The sequence below is a fragment of the Aegilops tauschii genome, chromosome 4, assembly GCF_002575655.3.
Source record: "Aegilops tauschii subsp. strangulata cultivar AL8/78 chromosome 4, Aet v6.0, whole genome shotgun sequence".
NCBI classification, from domain to species: Eukaryota; Viridiplantae; Streptophyta; class Magnoliopsida; order Poales; family Poaceae; genus Aegilops; species Aegilops tauschii.
In genome coordinates, this window is record NC_053038.3 from 74,578,534 (window position 1) to 74,591,324 (window position 12,791).

Here is a 12,791-nt window from a genome sequence, read left to right on the forward strand (position 1 = left end):
TGACCAAGGCGCCCCAAGTAAATATTCAAGGAGACTCAAGCGTCTAAGCTTGGGGATGCCCCGGAAGTCATCCCATATTTCTGCTTTGACAATTATCGGTATGTCTCGGTTTTTGTTTTGTTGACATGATATGCGTAAATTCTTGGAGCTCCGTGTGCCTTTTATTTGTCCTTTAATAATGTACCATGCTAGTATGAGATAGTCCTTGGTTGATTTATAGAATGCTTCATGCACTTCACTTATATCTTTTGAGTATGGATTTATAGAATGCTTCATGTGCTTCACTTATATCATTTGAAGTTTGGATGCTTATTTCTCTACATATAGAAAACCATTGTTTGTAGAATGCTCTTTAGCTTCACTTATATTTATTAGAGTGTGGTCTTTTGTAGAAAGAATTAAACTCTCATGCTTCACTTATATTTATTTATAGAGTCAACAGGAATTGGTCATTCACATGGTTAGTCACAGAAACCTACATAAAACTTGTAGATCACTGAATATGATAAGTTTCATTCCTTGCAACAGTTTTGCGATATTGAGATGGTAATATATGGGAGGTAATAGTGAATGATTGTGGTTTAGTAAGAATATTGGTGTTAATGTTTGTGATTCCCTAAGCATGCACGTATAGTCTCTAGTTATGCTAAGAAGTTGGAGCATGATTTATTATTGATTGTCTTCCTTATGAGTGGCGGTCGGGGACGAGCGATGGTCTTTTCCTACCAATCTCCCCTAGGGCCATGCGTATTAGTACTTTGCTTCAAGGGAAAATGTGAGTATGTGAGTTCTTTATGACTAATGTGAGTCCATGGATTATACACACTCTCACCTTTCCGCAATTTGCTAGCCTCTTCGGTACGATGCATTGCCCTTTCTCACCTCGAGAGTTGGTGCAAACTTCGCCGGTGCATCCAAACCCCGTGATATGGTATGCTCTATCACACATAGGCCTCTTTATATCTTCCTCAAAACAGCCACCATACCTACCTATCATGGCATTTCCATAGTCATACCAAGATATATTGCCATGCAACTTCCATCATCATCATATACATGACTTGAGCATTCATTTCTCACCTCACATAGAGTCATATGCTTCAGTTTTATCGAGTTGTATGTAAATAGAAGTATGATGATCATCATTATTAGAGCATTGTCCTAGTGAGGAAAGGATGATGGAGACCATGATTCCCCCACAAGTTGGAATGAGACTTGGGACGAAAAAAAGAAGAAAAAAAAAGAGAAAAAGAGGCCAAAAAGTGCCCATCAAAAATAGAGAAAACAAAGAAAAAAGAGAAAACAAAAAATGAAAACGAGAGAAAAAGAGAGAAGGGGCAATGCTACTATCATTTCCACGCTTGTGCTTCAGAGTAGCACCATGTTATTCATATAGAGAGTCTCCGATGTTTTTTATGTCTACTATGCAACCTTCTTCTTGTAGACTCGTGTTGGGTGATACCTCTCTGTCGTATCTATAATTTTTGATTATTTCATGCCAATATTCTACAACTTTCATATACTTTTGGCAACTTTTTATATTATTTTTGGGACTAACATATGGATCCAGTGCCCAGTGCCAGTTCCTGTTTGTTGCATGTTTTTTGTTTCGCATAAAATCCATATCAAATGCGATAAAAACTTAGGGAGATTTTTTTAGAATATGTGTGATTTTTGGGAAAAAGAATCAACGCGAGACGATGCCCGGGGGGCCCACAAGCCACAAGGGGGCGCCCCACATGGTAGGGCGCTCCCTGGACCCTTGTGGCCACCCTGTAAGGCGGTTGGTCCCCATCTTTCGCCTCAACAAAGCTAATATCTGGATAAAATCGTGTTAAAATTTCAGCCCAATCGGAGTTACAGATCCCCGGGAATTTAAGAAACGGTGAAAGGCCAGAATCTGGGAATGCAGAAACAGAATGAAACAGAGAGGGAGATATCCAATCTCAGAGGGGCTCTCTCCCCTCCGCTGCCATGGATGCCAAGGACCAGAGGGGAAACCCTCCTCCCATCTAGGGGGAGGTCAAGGAAGAAGAAGGAGGGGGCTCTCTCCCCCTCTCTCCCGGTGGCGCCGGAACGCCGTCGAGGCAATCATCGTGTGACGGTGATCTACACCAACGCCTCCGTCATCTTCCCCAACATCTTCATCACCTTACCCCATCTATATTCAGAGGTCCACTACCCCGCAACCCACTGTACCCTCTACTTGAACATGGTGCTTTATGCTTCATATTATTATCTAATGATGTGTTGCCATCCTATGATGTCTGAGTAGATTTTTGTTGTCCTATCGGTGATTAGTGAATTGCTATGATTGGTTTAATTTGCTTGTGGTTATGTTTCTGTCCTTTGGGCCCATCATATGAGCGCGCATGTGGATCACACCATAGGGTTGATAGAACTATGTATTGGAGGGCAAGGGTGATAGCAGCTTCAGCCTAGCATAGAAATTGATGCATACGGGATTGAAGGGGGACCAATATATCTTAATGCTATGGTTGGGTTTTACCTTAATGAACGTTAGTAGTTGCGGATGCTTGCTAATAGTTCCAATCATAAGTGCATAGAATTCCAAGTAAGGGATGACATGCTAGCAGTGGCCTCTCCCACATAAAACTTGATATCGGTCTAGTAACGTAGTCAATTGTTTAGGGACAATTCCGCAACTCCTACCACCACTTTTCCACACTCATTAAACTAACATAATTGTTTCTTTATCTAAACATCCCCTAGTTTTTATTTTCGTGCGATTTATTATCTTGCAAACCTATCCTACAACACCTACAAAATACTTCTAGTTTCATACTTGTTCTAGGTAAAGCGAACGTTAAGCATCCATAGAGTTGTATCGGTGGTTGATAGAACTTGAGGGAATATTTGTTCTACCTTTAGCTCCTCGCTGGGTTCGACACTCTTACTTATCGAGAAAGGCTACCATTGATCCCTATACTTGTGGGTTATCATTGGGACTCCAAGCGCAGAGTTTTGTAGGACAGTAGCAAATTTTTCTCAAGTGGATGACCTAAGGTTTATCAATCCGTGGGAGGCGTAGGATGAAGATGGTCTCTCTCAAACAACCCTGCAACCAACTAACAAAGAGTCTCTTGTGTCCCCAACACACCCAATACAATGGTAAATTGTACATGTGCACTAGTTCGGCAAAGAGATGGTGATACAAGTGTAATATGGATGGTAGATATAGGTTTTTGTAATCTGAAAATATAGAAACAGCAAGGTAACTAGTAACGAAAGTGAGAAAAAATGGTAGGCAATGCTTGAAAACAAGTCCTAGGGTTCATACTTTCACTTGTGCAAAGTCTCTCAACAATGATAACATAATTAAATCATATGACAATCCCTCAACGTGCGACAAAGAATCACTCCAAAGTTTCTATCGGAGAACGTAGGATGAAAACGTTCATCAACCCCTATGCATAGATTACCCCAATGTCACCTCGGGAATCCGCGAGTTGAGTGCCAAAACTTACATCAAGTGAATCAATAGAACATCCCATTGTCACCATAGATATCCCATCGCAAGACATACATCAAGTGTTCTCAAATCCAATACTCAATCCAACATAACAAAACCTCAAAGAGAAAGACCCAATTCATCACAAGAAGGTAGAAGGGGAGAAACACCATATGATCCAACTATAGTAACAAAGCTCACGGTACATCAAGATCGTGCCAAATCAAGAACACAAGAGAGAGAGAGAGAGACCAAACACATAGCTACCGGTACATACCCTCAGCCCCAAGGGTGAAGTACTCCCTCCTCGTCATGGTGGCCACCGGGATGATGAAGATGGCCTCCAGTGATGGTTTCCCCCTCTGCCAGGGTGCCGGAACGGGATCCCGATTGGTTTTTCATGGCTACAGAGGCTTACGGCGGCAGAACTTCCGATCTAGGGTTCTTTTTAGAGGTTCCTATATTTATAAGAATTTTTGGCGTCGGAAACAAGTCAAGGAGGTGCCCGAGGGGCCCATAAGCCCTCAGGGAGCACCCCTAGCTTGTCGACTCATCGAGACTCTTCTGGTCCAGCTCCGGTGCTTCGGGGGTCTCTTTTGGTCCATAAAAATCAGCGTAAATTTTCAGCCCATTCCGAGAACTTTTATTTCTGCACAAAAAACGACACCACAGTAGTTCTGCTGAAAAACAGTGTTAGTCCGGGTTAGTTCTAATAAAATCATACCAAAACATATAATTGTTGTAAACATGTCATGAATACTTCATAAATTATAGATATGTTGGAGACGTATCAGCATCCCCAAGCTTAATTCCTGCTCGTCCTCGAGTAGGTAAATGATAAAAGAAAGAATTTATGAAGTGCGAATGCTACCTAACATATTTATCAATGTAATCTTCTTTATTGTGGCATGAAAGTTCAGATCCATAAAATTCAAAACAAAATTTTAATATTGACATAAAAATAATAATACTTCAAGCATACTAATAAAGCAATTATGTCTTCTCAAAATAACATGGCAAAAGAAAGTTATCCCTACAAAATCATAAGGTCTGGCTATGCTCCATCTTCATCACATAAAGTATTTCATCATGCACAACCCTGATGACAAGCCAAGCAATTGTTTCATACTTTTGATGTTCTCAAACTTTTTCAACTTTCACGCAATACATGAGCATGAGCCATGGATATAGCACTATAGGTGGAATAGAATATGGTGGTTGTGGAGAAGACAAAAAGAAGGAGAAAGTCTCACATCAACTAGGCGTATTAACGGGCTATGAAGATGCCCATCAATTGGTATCGATGCAAGTGAGTAGGGATTGCCATGCAACGGATGCACTAGAGCTATAAGTGTATGAAAGCTCAAAATGAAAACTAAGTGGGTGTGCATCCAACTTGCTTGCTCATGAAGACCTAGGGAAATTTGAGGAAGCCCATCATTGGAATATACAAGCCAAGTTCTATAATGAAAAATTCCCACTAGTTATATGAAAGTGATAAAATAGGAGACTCTCTATCATGAAGAACATGGTGCTACTTTGAAGCACAAGTGTGGTAAAAGGATAGTGACATTGTCCCTTCTCTCTTTTTCTCTCATTTTTTTTCATTTTTCTCTTTTTTTGTTTGGGCTCTTTGGCCTCTTTTAATATATTTTAAGTCCGGAGACTCATCCCAATTTGTGAGAGAATCATATCTTCCATCATCCTTTCCTCACATGGGACAATGCTCTAATAATGATGATCATCGCACTTTTATTACTTTACAACTCAAGAATTACAACTCGATACTAGAACAAAGATATGACTCTATATGAATGCCTCTGGCGGTGTACCGGGATGTGCAATGATCAAGACTGACATGTATAAAAATTATGAAAGGTGGCTTTGCCACAAATACTATGCCAACTACATGATCATGCAAAGCAATATGACAATGATGGTACGTGTCATAATAAACGGAACGGTGGAAGTTGCATGGCAATATATCTCGGAATGGCTATGGAAATTCCATAATAGGTAGGTATGGTAGTTGTTTTGAGGAAGGGTGCATGGTGTGTTTAATGCACCGGAGAAAGTTGTGCGGTACTAGAGAGGCTAGCAATGGTGGAAGGGTGAGAGTGCGTATAATCCATGGACTCAACATTAGTCATAAAGAACTCACATACTTATTGCAAAAGTCTATTAGCCATAAAAACAAAGTACTACATGCATGCTCCTAGGGGATAGATTGGTAGGAAAGGACCATCGCGCGTCCCCGACCGCCACTCATATGGAAGACAATCAAAAAAAATAAATCATGATCTGACTTCATCACATAACGGTTCACCATACGTGCATGCTACGGGAATCACAAACTTTAACACAAGTATTTCTACCAATCCACAATTACTCACTAGCATGACCCTAATATCACCATCTTTATATCTCAAGACAAATGCAAGGAATCAAACTTCTCATCTATTCAATGCTCTTTATATGGAAGTTTTTATTATATCCATCTTGGATGCCCATCATATTGGGACTAAATTCATAACCTAAGCAAATTACCATGCTGTTTAAGACTCTCAAAATAATATAAGTGAAGCATGAGAGTTCATTAATTTCTATAAAACCACCATCGTGCTCTAAAAAGATATAAGTGAAGCACTAGAGCAACTGACAAACTACTCCAAAAAGATATAAGTGAAGATCAATGAGTAGTCAAATAATTAAGTAGCTATGCGAAGACTCTCTAATTTAAGAAAATTTTAGATCTTAAGTATTTTATTCAAACAATAAGAATAACAAAATAAAACGACATTCCAAGGATAGCACATATCATGTGAAGAAGCAAAAACTTAGGCTCAACCAAAACTGACCGATCATTGTTGAAGAAGAAAGATGGGATGCCAACCGGGGCATCCCCAAGCTTAGATGCTTGAGACTTCTTGAAATATTAACTAGGGATGCCTTGGGCATCCCCAAGCTTGATCTCTTGTGTCTCCTTAATTTCACTCATATCATGGTTTCCCTAACTCTTAAAAACTTCATCCACACAAAACTCAACAAGAACTCGTGAGATAAGTTAGTATAAATCAATGCAAAAACTTATCATTATCTACTTCAGCAAATCACTTAAATTATTATTTAACATTGCATACTAAATTCCTCTACATATTTAATACTCCTATCCTCAAATAGAATCATTAAAAAAGCAAACATATGCAAACAAAGCAAACATAACAGCAATCTGTCAAAACAGGATAGTCTGTAAAGAATGCAAGAAGATTCATACTTCTTTAACTCCAAAAATTCTGAAAAATTACCACACTGTAGAAAATTTGTTGTTACTCATTGTGCAAAAATTTCAAGATTTTATCAGATTCTGACTTTCCAGAAGAATTCAGACAATGATAGAAAACTTTCTGTTTTCAAAACAGCAACATATAGACTTGTAAATAAGCATGGTAAAGGCTGCACTTGACTTTTTATTGAACTAAAAGATGGAAACCATTATTCTAAATAACAGCAAGCAAATACAACTAAAACAAAATGACTCTCCAAGCAAAACTCATATCATGTGACGAATAAAAATATAGCTCCAAGTGAGGTTACCGATAATGTTGAAGACGAAAGAGAAGGCATCCCCAAGCTTAGTTGCTTGGATATTCCTTTAATATTACCTTGGGGTGCCTTGGGCATCCCCAAGCTTAGGTTCTTGCCACTCCTTATTCTCCTCATCTCGATATCTCGCCAAAAACTTGAAAACTTCAATCACACAAAACTTAACAGAACTTCGTGAGATGGGTTAGTATGATAAAACAGATCATTCACTTTGGTACTGTCAAAGACAAGATTCATATTTGTTTCCAAATAATTCCTACTGTACCATATCATTTCCACAATTTATATCACTTAATATAAGCTATGGAAACACTAAAACAAGCAAACTATGCATTGAAAACAGAATCTGTCAAAAACAGAACAATCTATAATGATCTAGAAAACTAACATATTTCTGTTACTCCAAAAATTCTGAGCAATTAGGACAACATAGACAATTTGTATATCAATAGTTTGTAAAAAATCAGATCACTTCCAGTGAATTTAAACAATTATGTTACTGGAAGCAAAAGTTTCAGTTTTTGCACAAAATCAAGTCAACTATCATCCACACTACCCCAATGGCTTTACTTAGCACTTTATTGAAACAAAAGCTATAAAACAGGATTACTACAGTAGCTTAATCCTGTGAACACACAAAAAGGTAGGGGTTAATGTTGGGTTGTCTCCCAACAAGAGCTTTCCTTTAAGGCCTTTCTAGCTAGGCATGATGATTTCAATGGTGCTCGCTTAAAAGTAAAGAATTGAAACACAAATAGAGCATCATGAATCATATGACTAGCACATTTAAGTCTAACCCACTTCCTATGCATAGGGATTTTGTGAGAAAACAATTTACGGGAGAAAGAATCAACTAGCATAGGAAGAAAAACAAGCATAACTTCAAGATTTTCAACACATAGAGAGGAAACTTGATATTATTGCAATTCCTACAAGCATATATTCCTCCCTCGTAATAATTTCAGTAGCATCATGAATGAATTAAACAATATAACTATTGCATAAATCATTCTTTTCATGATCTACAAGCATAGAAATTTTATTACTCTCCACACAAGCAAAATTCTTCTCATTCATAATGGTGGGAGCAAACTCAACAAAATAACTATCATTCAAATCATAATGATAGGTTTCATGATTATCATTAGTCTTTATAGCATACATGTCATCACAATTATCATCATAGATAGCAACTTTGTTCTCATAATAATCAATGGAAACCTCTTCCAAAATAGTGGATTCATCACTAAATAAAGTCATGACCTCTCCAAATCCACTTTTATCAATATTGTAACAAGATTCAACACCCTCCAAAATAGTAGGATCATTACCTAGAGTTGACACTCTTCCAAACCCACATTCATCAATATAATCATCATAAATAGGAGTCATGCTATCATCATAATAAATTTGCTCATAAAAACTTGGGGGACAAAAAATATCATCTTCATGAAACATAGCATCCTCAAGCTTATGGCTTTGCATATCATCAGCATCATGGATATTCAAAGAATTCATACCAGCAACATTGCAATCATGCTCATCATTAAAAGATTTTATGCCAAACAATTTATTGAACTCTTGTTCTAACACTTGAGCACAATTTTCCTTTCCATCATTTTCACGAAAGACATTAAAAAGATGAAGCATATAAGGCAACCTCAATTACATTTTTTGTAGTTTTCTTTTATAGACTAAACTAGTGATAAAACAAGAAACTAAAAGATCCAATTGCAAGATCTAAAGATATACCTTCAAGCACTCACCTCCCCGACAACGGCGCCAGAAAAGGGCTTGATGTCTACTATGAAGCCTTCTTCTTGTAGACTCGTGTTGGGCCTCCAAGCGCAGAGTTTTGTAGGAAAGTAGCAAATTTCCCTCAAGTGGATGACCTAAGGTTTATCAATCCATTGGAGGCGTAGGATTAAGATGGTCTCTCTCAAACAACCCTGCAACCAAATAACAAAGAGTCTCTTGTGTCCCCAACACACCCAATACAATGGCAAATTGTATAGGTGCACTAGTGTGACGAAGAGATGGTGATACAAGTGTAATATGGATGGTAGATATAGGTTTTTGTAATCTGAAAATATAAAAACAGCAAGGTAATTAACAAAAGTGAGCAAAAACGGTATGTCAATGCTTGAAACAGGCCTAGGGTTCATACTTTCACTAGTGCAAGGTCTCTCAACAATGATAACATAATTAAATCATATGGCAATCCCTCAACGTGCGACAAAGAATCACTCCAAAGTTTCTATCGGAGAACGTAGGACAAAAATGTGCATCAACCCCTATGCATAGATTGCCCCGATGTCACCTCGGAATTCGCGAGTTGAGTGCCAAAACATACATCAAGTGAATCAATAGAACATCCCATTGTCACCACAGATATCCCATCGCAAGACATACATCAAGTGTTCTCAAATCCAATACTCAATCCAACATAACAAAACCTCAAAGAGCAAGACTCAATTCATCACAAGAAGGTAGAGGTGGAGAAACACCATATGATCCAACTATAGTAACAAAGCTCGTGGTACATCAAGATCGTGCCAAATCAAGAACACGAGAGAGAGAGAGAGAGAGATGAAACACATAGCTACTCGTACATACCCTCAGCCCTGAGGGTGAACTACCCCCTCCTCGTCATGGTGGCCACCGGGATGATGAAGATGGCCTCCGGTGATGGTTTCCCCTCCGGCAGGGTGCCAGAACAGGCTCCCGATTGGTTTTTCATCTCTACAGAGGCTTGCGGCGGCGGAACTTCTGATCTAGGGTTCTTTTCGGAGGTTTCTATATTTATAAGAATTTTTGGCGTCGGAAACAAGTCAAGGAGGTGCCCGAGGGGCCCATAAGCCCTCAGGGCGCGCACAGGGGGTAGGGCGCGTCCCCTGGCTTGTGGAATCCTCGGGACTCTTCTGGTCCAGCTCTGGTGCTTCGGGGGTCTCTTTTGGTCCATAAAAAATCACCGTAAATTTTCAGCCCATTCCGAGAACTTCTATTTCTACACAAAAAAACGACACCACGTTAGTTCTGCTGAAAACAGCGTCCGTCCAGGTTAGTTCTAATAAAATCATACCAAAACCATAGAAAATTGTTGTAAACGTGACATGAATACTTCATAAATTATAGATACGTTGGAGACGTATCAGTTGTCACTTTCATATACTAGTGGGAATTTTTCATTATAGAACTTAGCTTTTATATTCCGATGACGGGCTTCCTCAAATGGCTGAGGTCTTCATGAGCAAGCAAGTTGGATGCACACCCACTTAGTTTTTAGAGCTTTCATACACTTATAGCTCTTAGTGCATCCATTGCTTGGCAATCCCTACTCCTCGCATTGATATCGATTGATGGACATCTCCATAGCCCGTTGATCCGCCTAGTTGATGCAAGACTTTCTCCCTTTTAGACTTCTCCTTATTGATCTCTATCATCGCATTCTATTCCACCCATAGTGTTATGTCCATGACTTACGCTCTTATATTGCATGGGGGTTGAAAATTCTGAAGCGCGTTAAAAATTATGAACCAATTGCTCGGCTTGTCATCGGGGTTTACATGATAAATACTTTGTGTTAAGATGGAGCATGACAAGACTATATGATTTTGTAGGGATAGCGTTCTTTAGCATTTTTATTCTGAAAGGCATGATTGTTTGTTGGTATGCCTGAGTATTGATGTCGTTGTATCAAAATATAGACTATTACCTTGAATCACTCGTATCTTAATATTCATGCCATGATTAGATTATATGATCAAGATCATCCTAGGTAGCATTCCACATAAAAATATATTTTTATCATTTACCTACTCGAGGACGAGCAGGAATTAAGATTGGGGATGTTGCTAAGTCTCCGTCGTATCTATAATTTTTGATTGTTTCATGACAATATTCTACAAATTTCATATACTTTTGGCAACAATTTATATTATTTTTGGGACTAACATATTGATCTAGTGCCCAGTAGTTCATGTTTGTTGCTTGTTATTTTGTTTCGCAGAATATCCATATCAAACAAAGTCCAAACGCGATATAAATTTACGGATATTTATTTTGGAATATATGTGATTTTTTTACAAAAGAATCAACGCAAGAGGGAGCCCGAGGTGGCCACGAGGCACATGGGCACGACCAGGGGGTGGCCGCACCCAGATCGCTCATGGGCATCTCATAAGGTGGTTGCAGCCATTCTTTCGCCGCAAGAAAGATAATTTCTGGATAAAAATCCCCTCGAAATTTTGGACCAATCGGAGTTACGGATCTCCGGGAATATAAAAAGCAGTGAAGGGGTCCAAAAACAGACGCAAAACAAAAGAGAAACTGAGAGAGAGATCGAATCTCGGACAGGCTCCTGCCCTCCGGGAGCCATGGAGGCCATGGACCAGAGGGGAAACTGTCCTCCCATCTATGGGGGAGGCCATGGAAGAAGAAGAAGGAGGGGCCCTCTCCCCCTCTCTCCTGGTGGCGCCGGAACACCGCTGGGGCAATCACCGTGACGGCGATCTACACCAATAACTTCGCCGCCGTCAACACCAACTCTCCCCCCTCTATGCAACGGTGTAACACCTCTTCTACCCGATGTAACCTGTACTTGAACATGGTGCTTAATGCTACATATTATTATCCAACGATGTGTTTCCATCCTATGATGTTTGAGTAGATTCGCTTTGTCCTATGGGTTGATTGATGATCGTGATTGGTTTGAGTTGTATATTTTATTGTGGTGCTGTCCTATGGTGCCCTCCGTGCCGCACAAGTGTGTGGTATTACCATAATAGGGTGTTGCAATACGTTCATGATTCTCTTATAATGGGTAGCGAGAGTGACAGAAGCTTATACTCGAGTAAGGGGGTTGTTGTGTATAGGAGTAAAGAGGACTAGTTACTTAATGCTATGGTTGGGTTTTACCTTAATGATCTTTAGTAGTTGCGGATGCTTGCTAGAGTTCCCATCATAAGTTCATATGATCCAACTACGGAAAGTATGTTATATCATGCCTATCCCTCATATAAAATTGCAATAATGATTACCGGTCTAGTTATCGATTGTCTAGGGACAAATAATTCTCTTCGTGTTACAGGAAGCTCTCTACTAAAACTAACTTAATTGTTTCTGTATCTTAAAAACCCCTAACTTTTATTTATGCGTTCTTTATTATCTTGCAAACCTATCCCTTTACACCTACAAAGTACTTCTAGTTTTATACTTGTTCTAGGTAAAGCGAACGTTAAGTGTGCGTAGAGTTGTATCGGTGGTTGTTAGAACTTGAAGGGAATATTGATTCTACCTTGAGCTCCACGTTGGGTTTGACACTCTTATTTATCGAAAAAGCTACAATTGATCCCCTATGTTTGTGGGTTTTTAGATGATCAGACAAAGAATTAAGTAATTGGAGAAGCCTCCCCCAAGCTTGAGGGAGATTCTATTCTTCAATTTGCACAAAGTTCAACATTTCCTGTAAAGCATCTTGTTTCTTATGAGCAGGAAAATATCCCAAGGACTACATACACAACCAGGAGCAAGAGTATTAAACCATTTCCTAGCATCACCCTTTAATGAGAAAGGAAACAACTTAAGAATATAGTAATAGCGATTTTTTTTCCTCATTAGCAAATAGGGTGGCTATAGCATGCAATTTAGTAAGGTGTGCCACAACAGTTTCAGTTTCATAACCGTGAAAAGGATCAGATTCAACAAAAGTAATTAA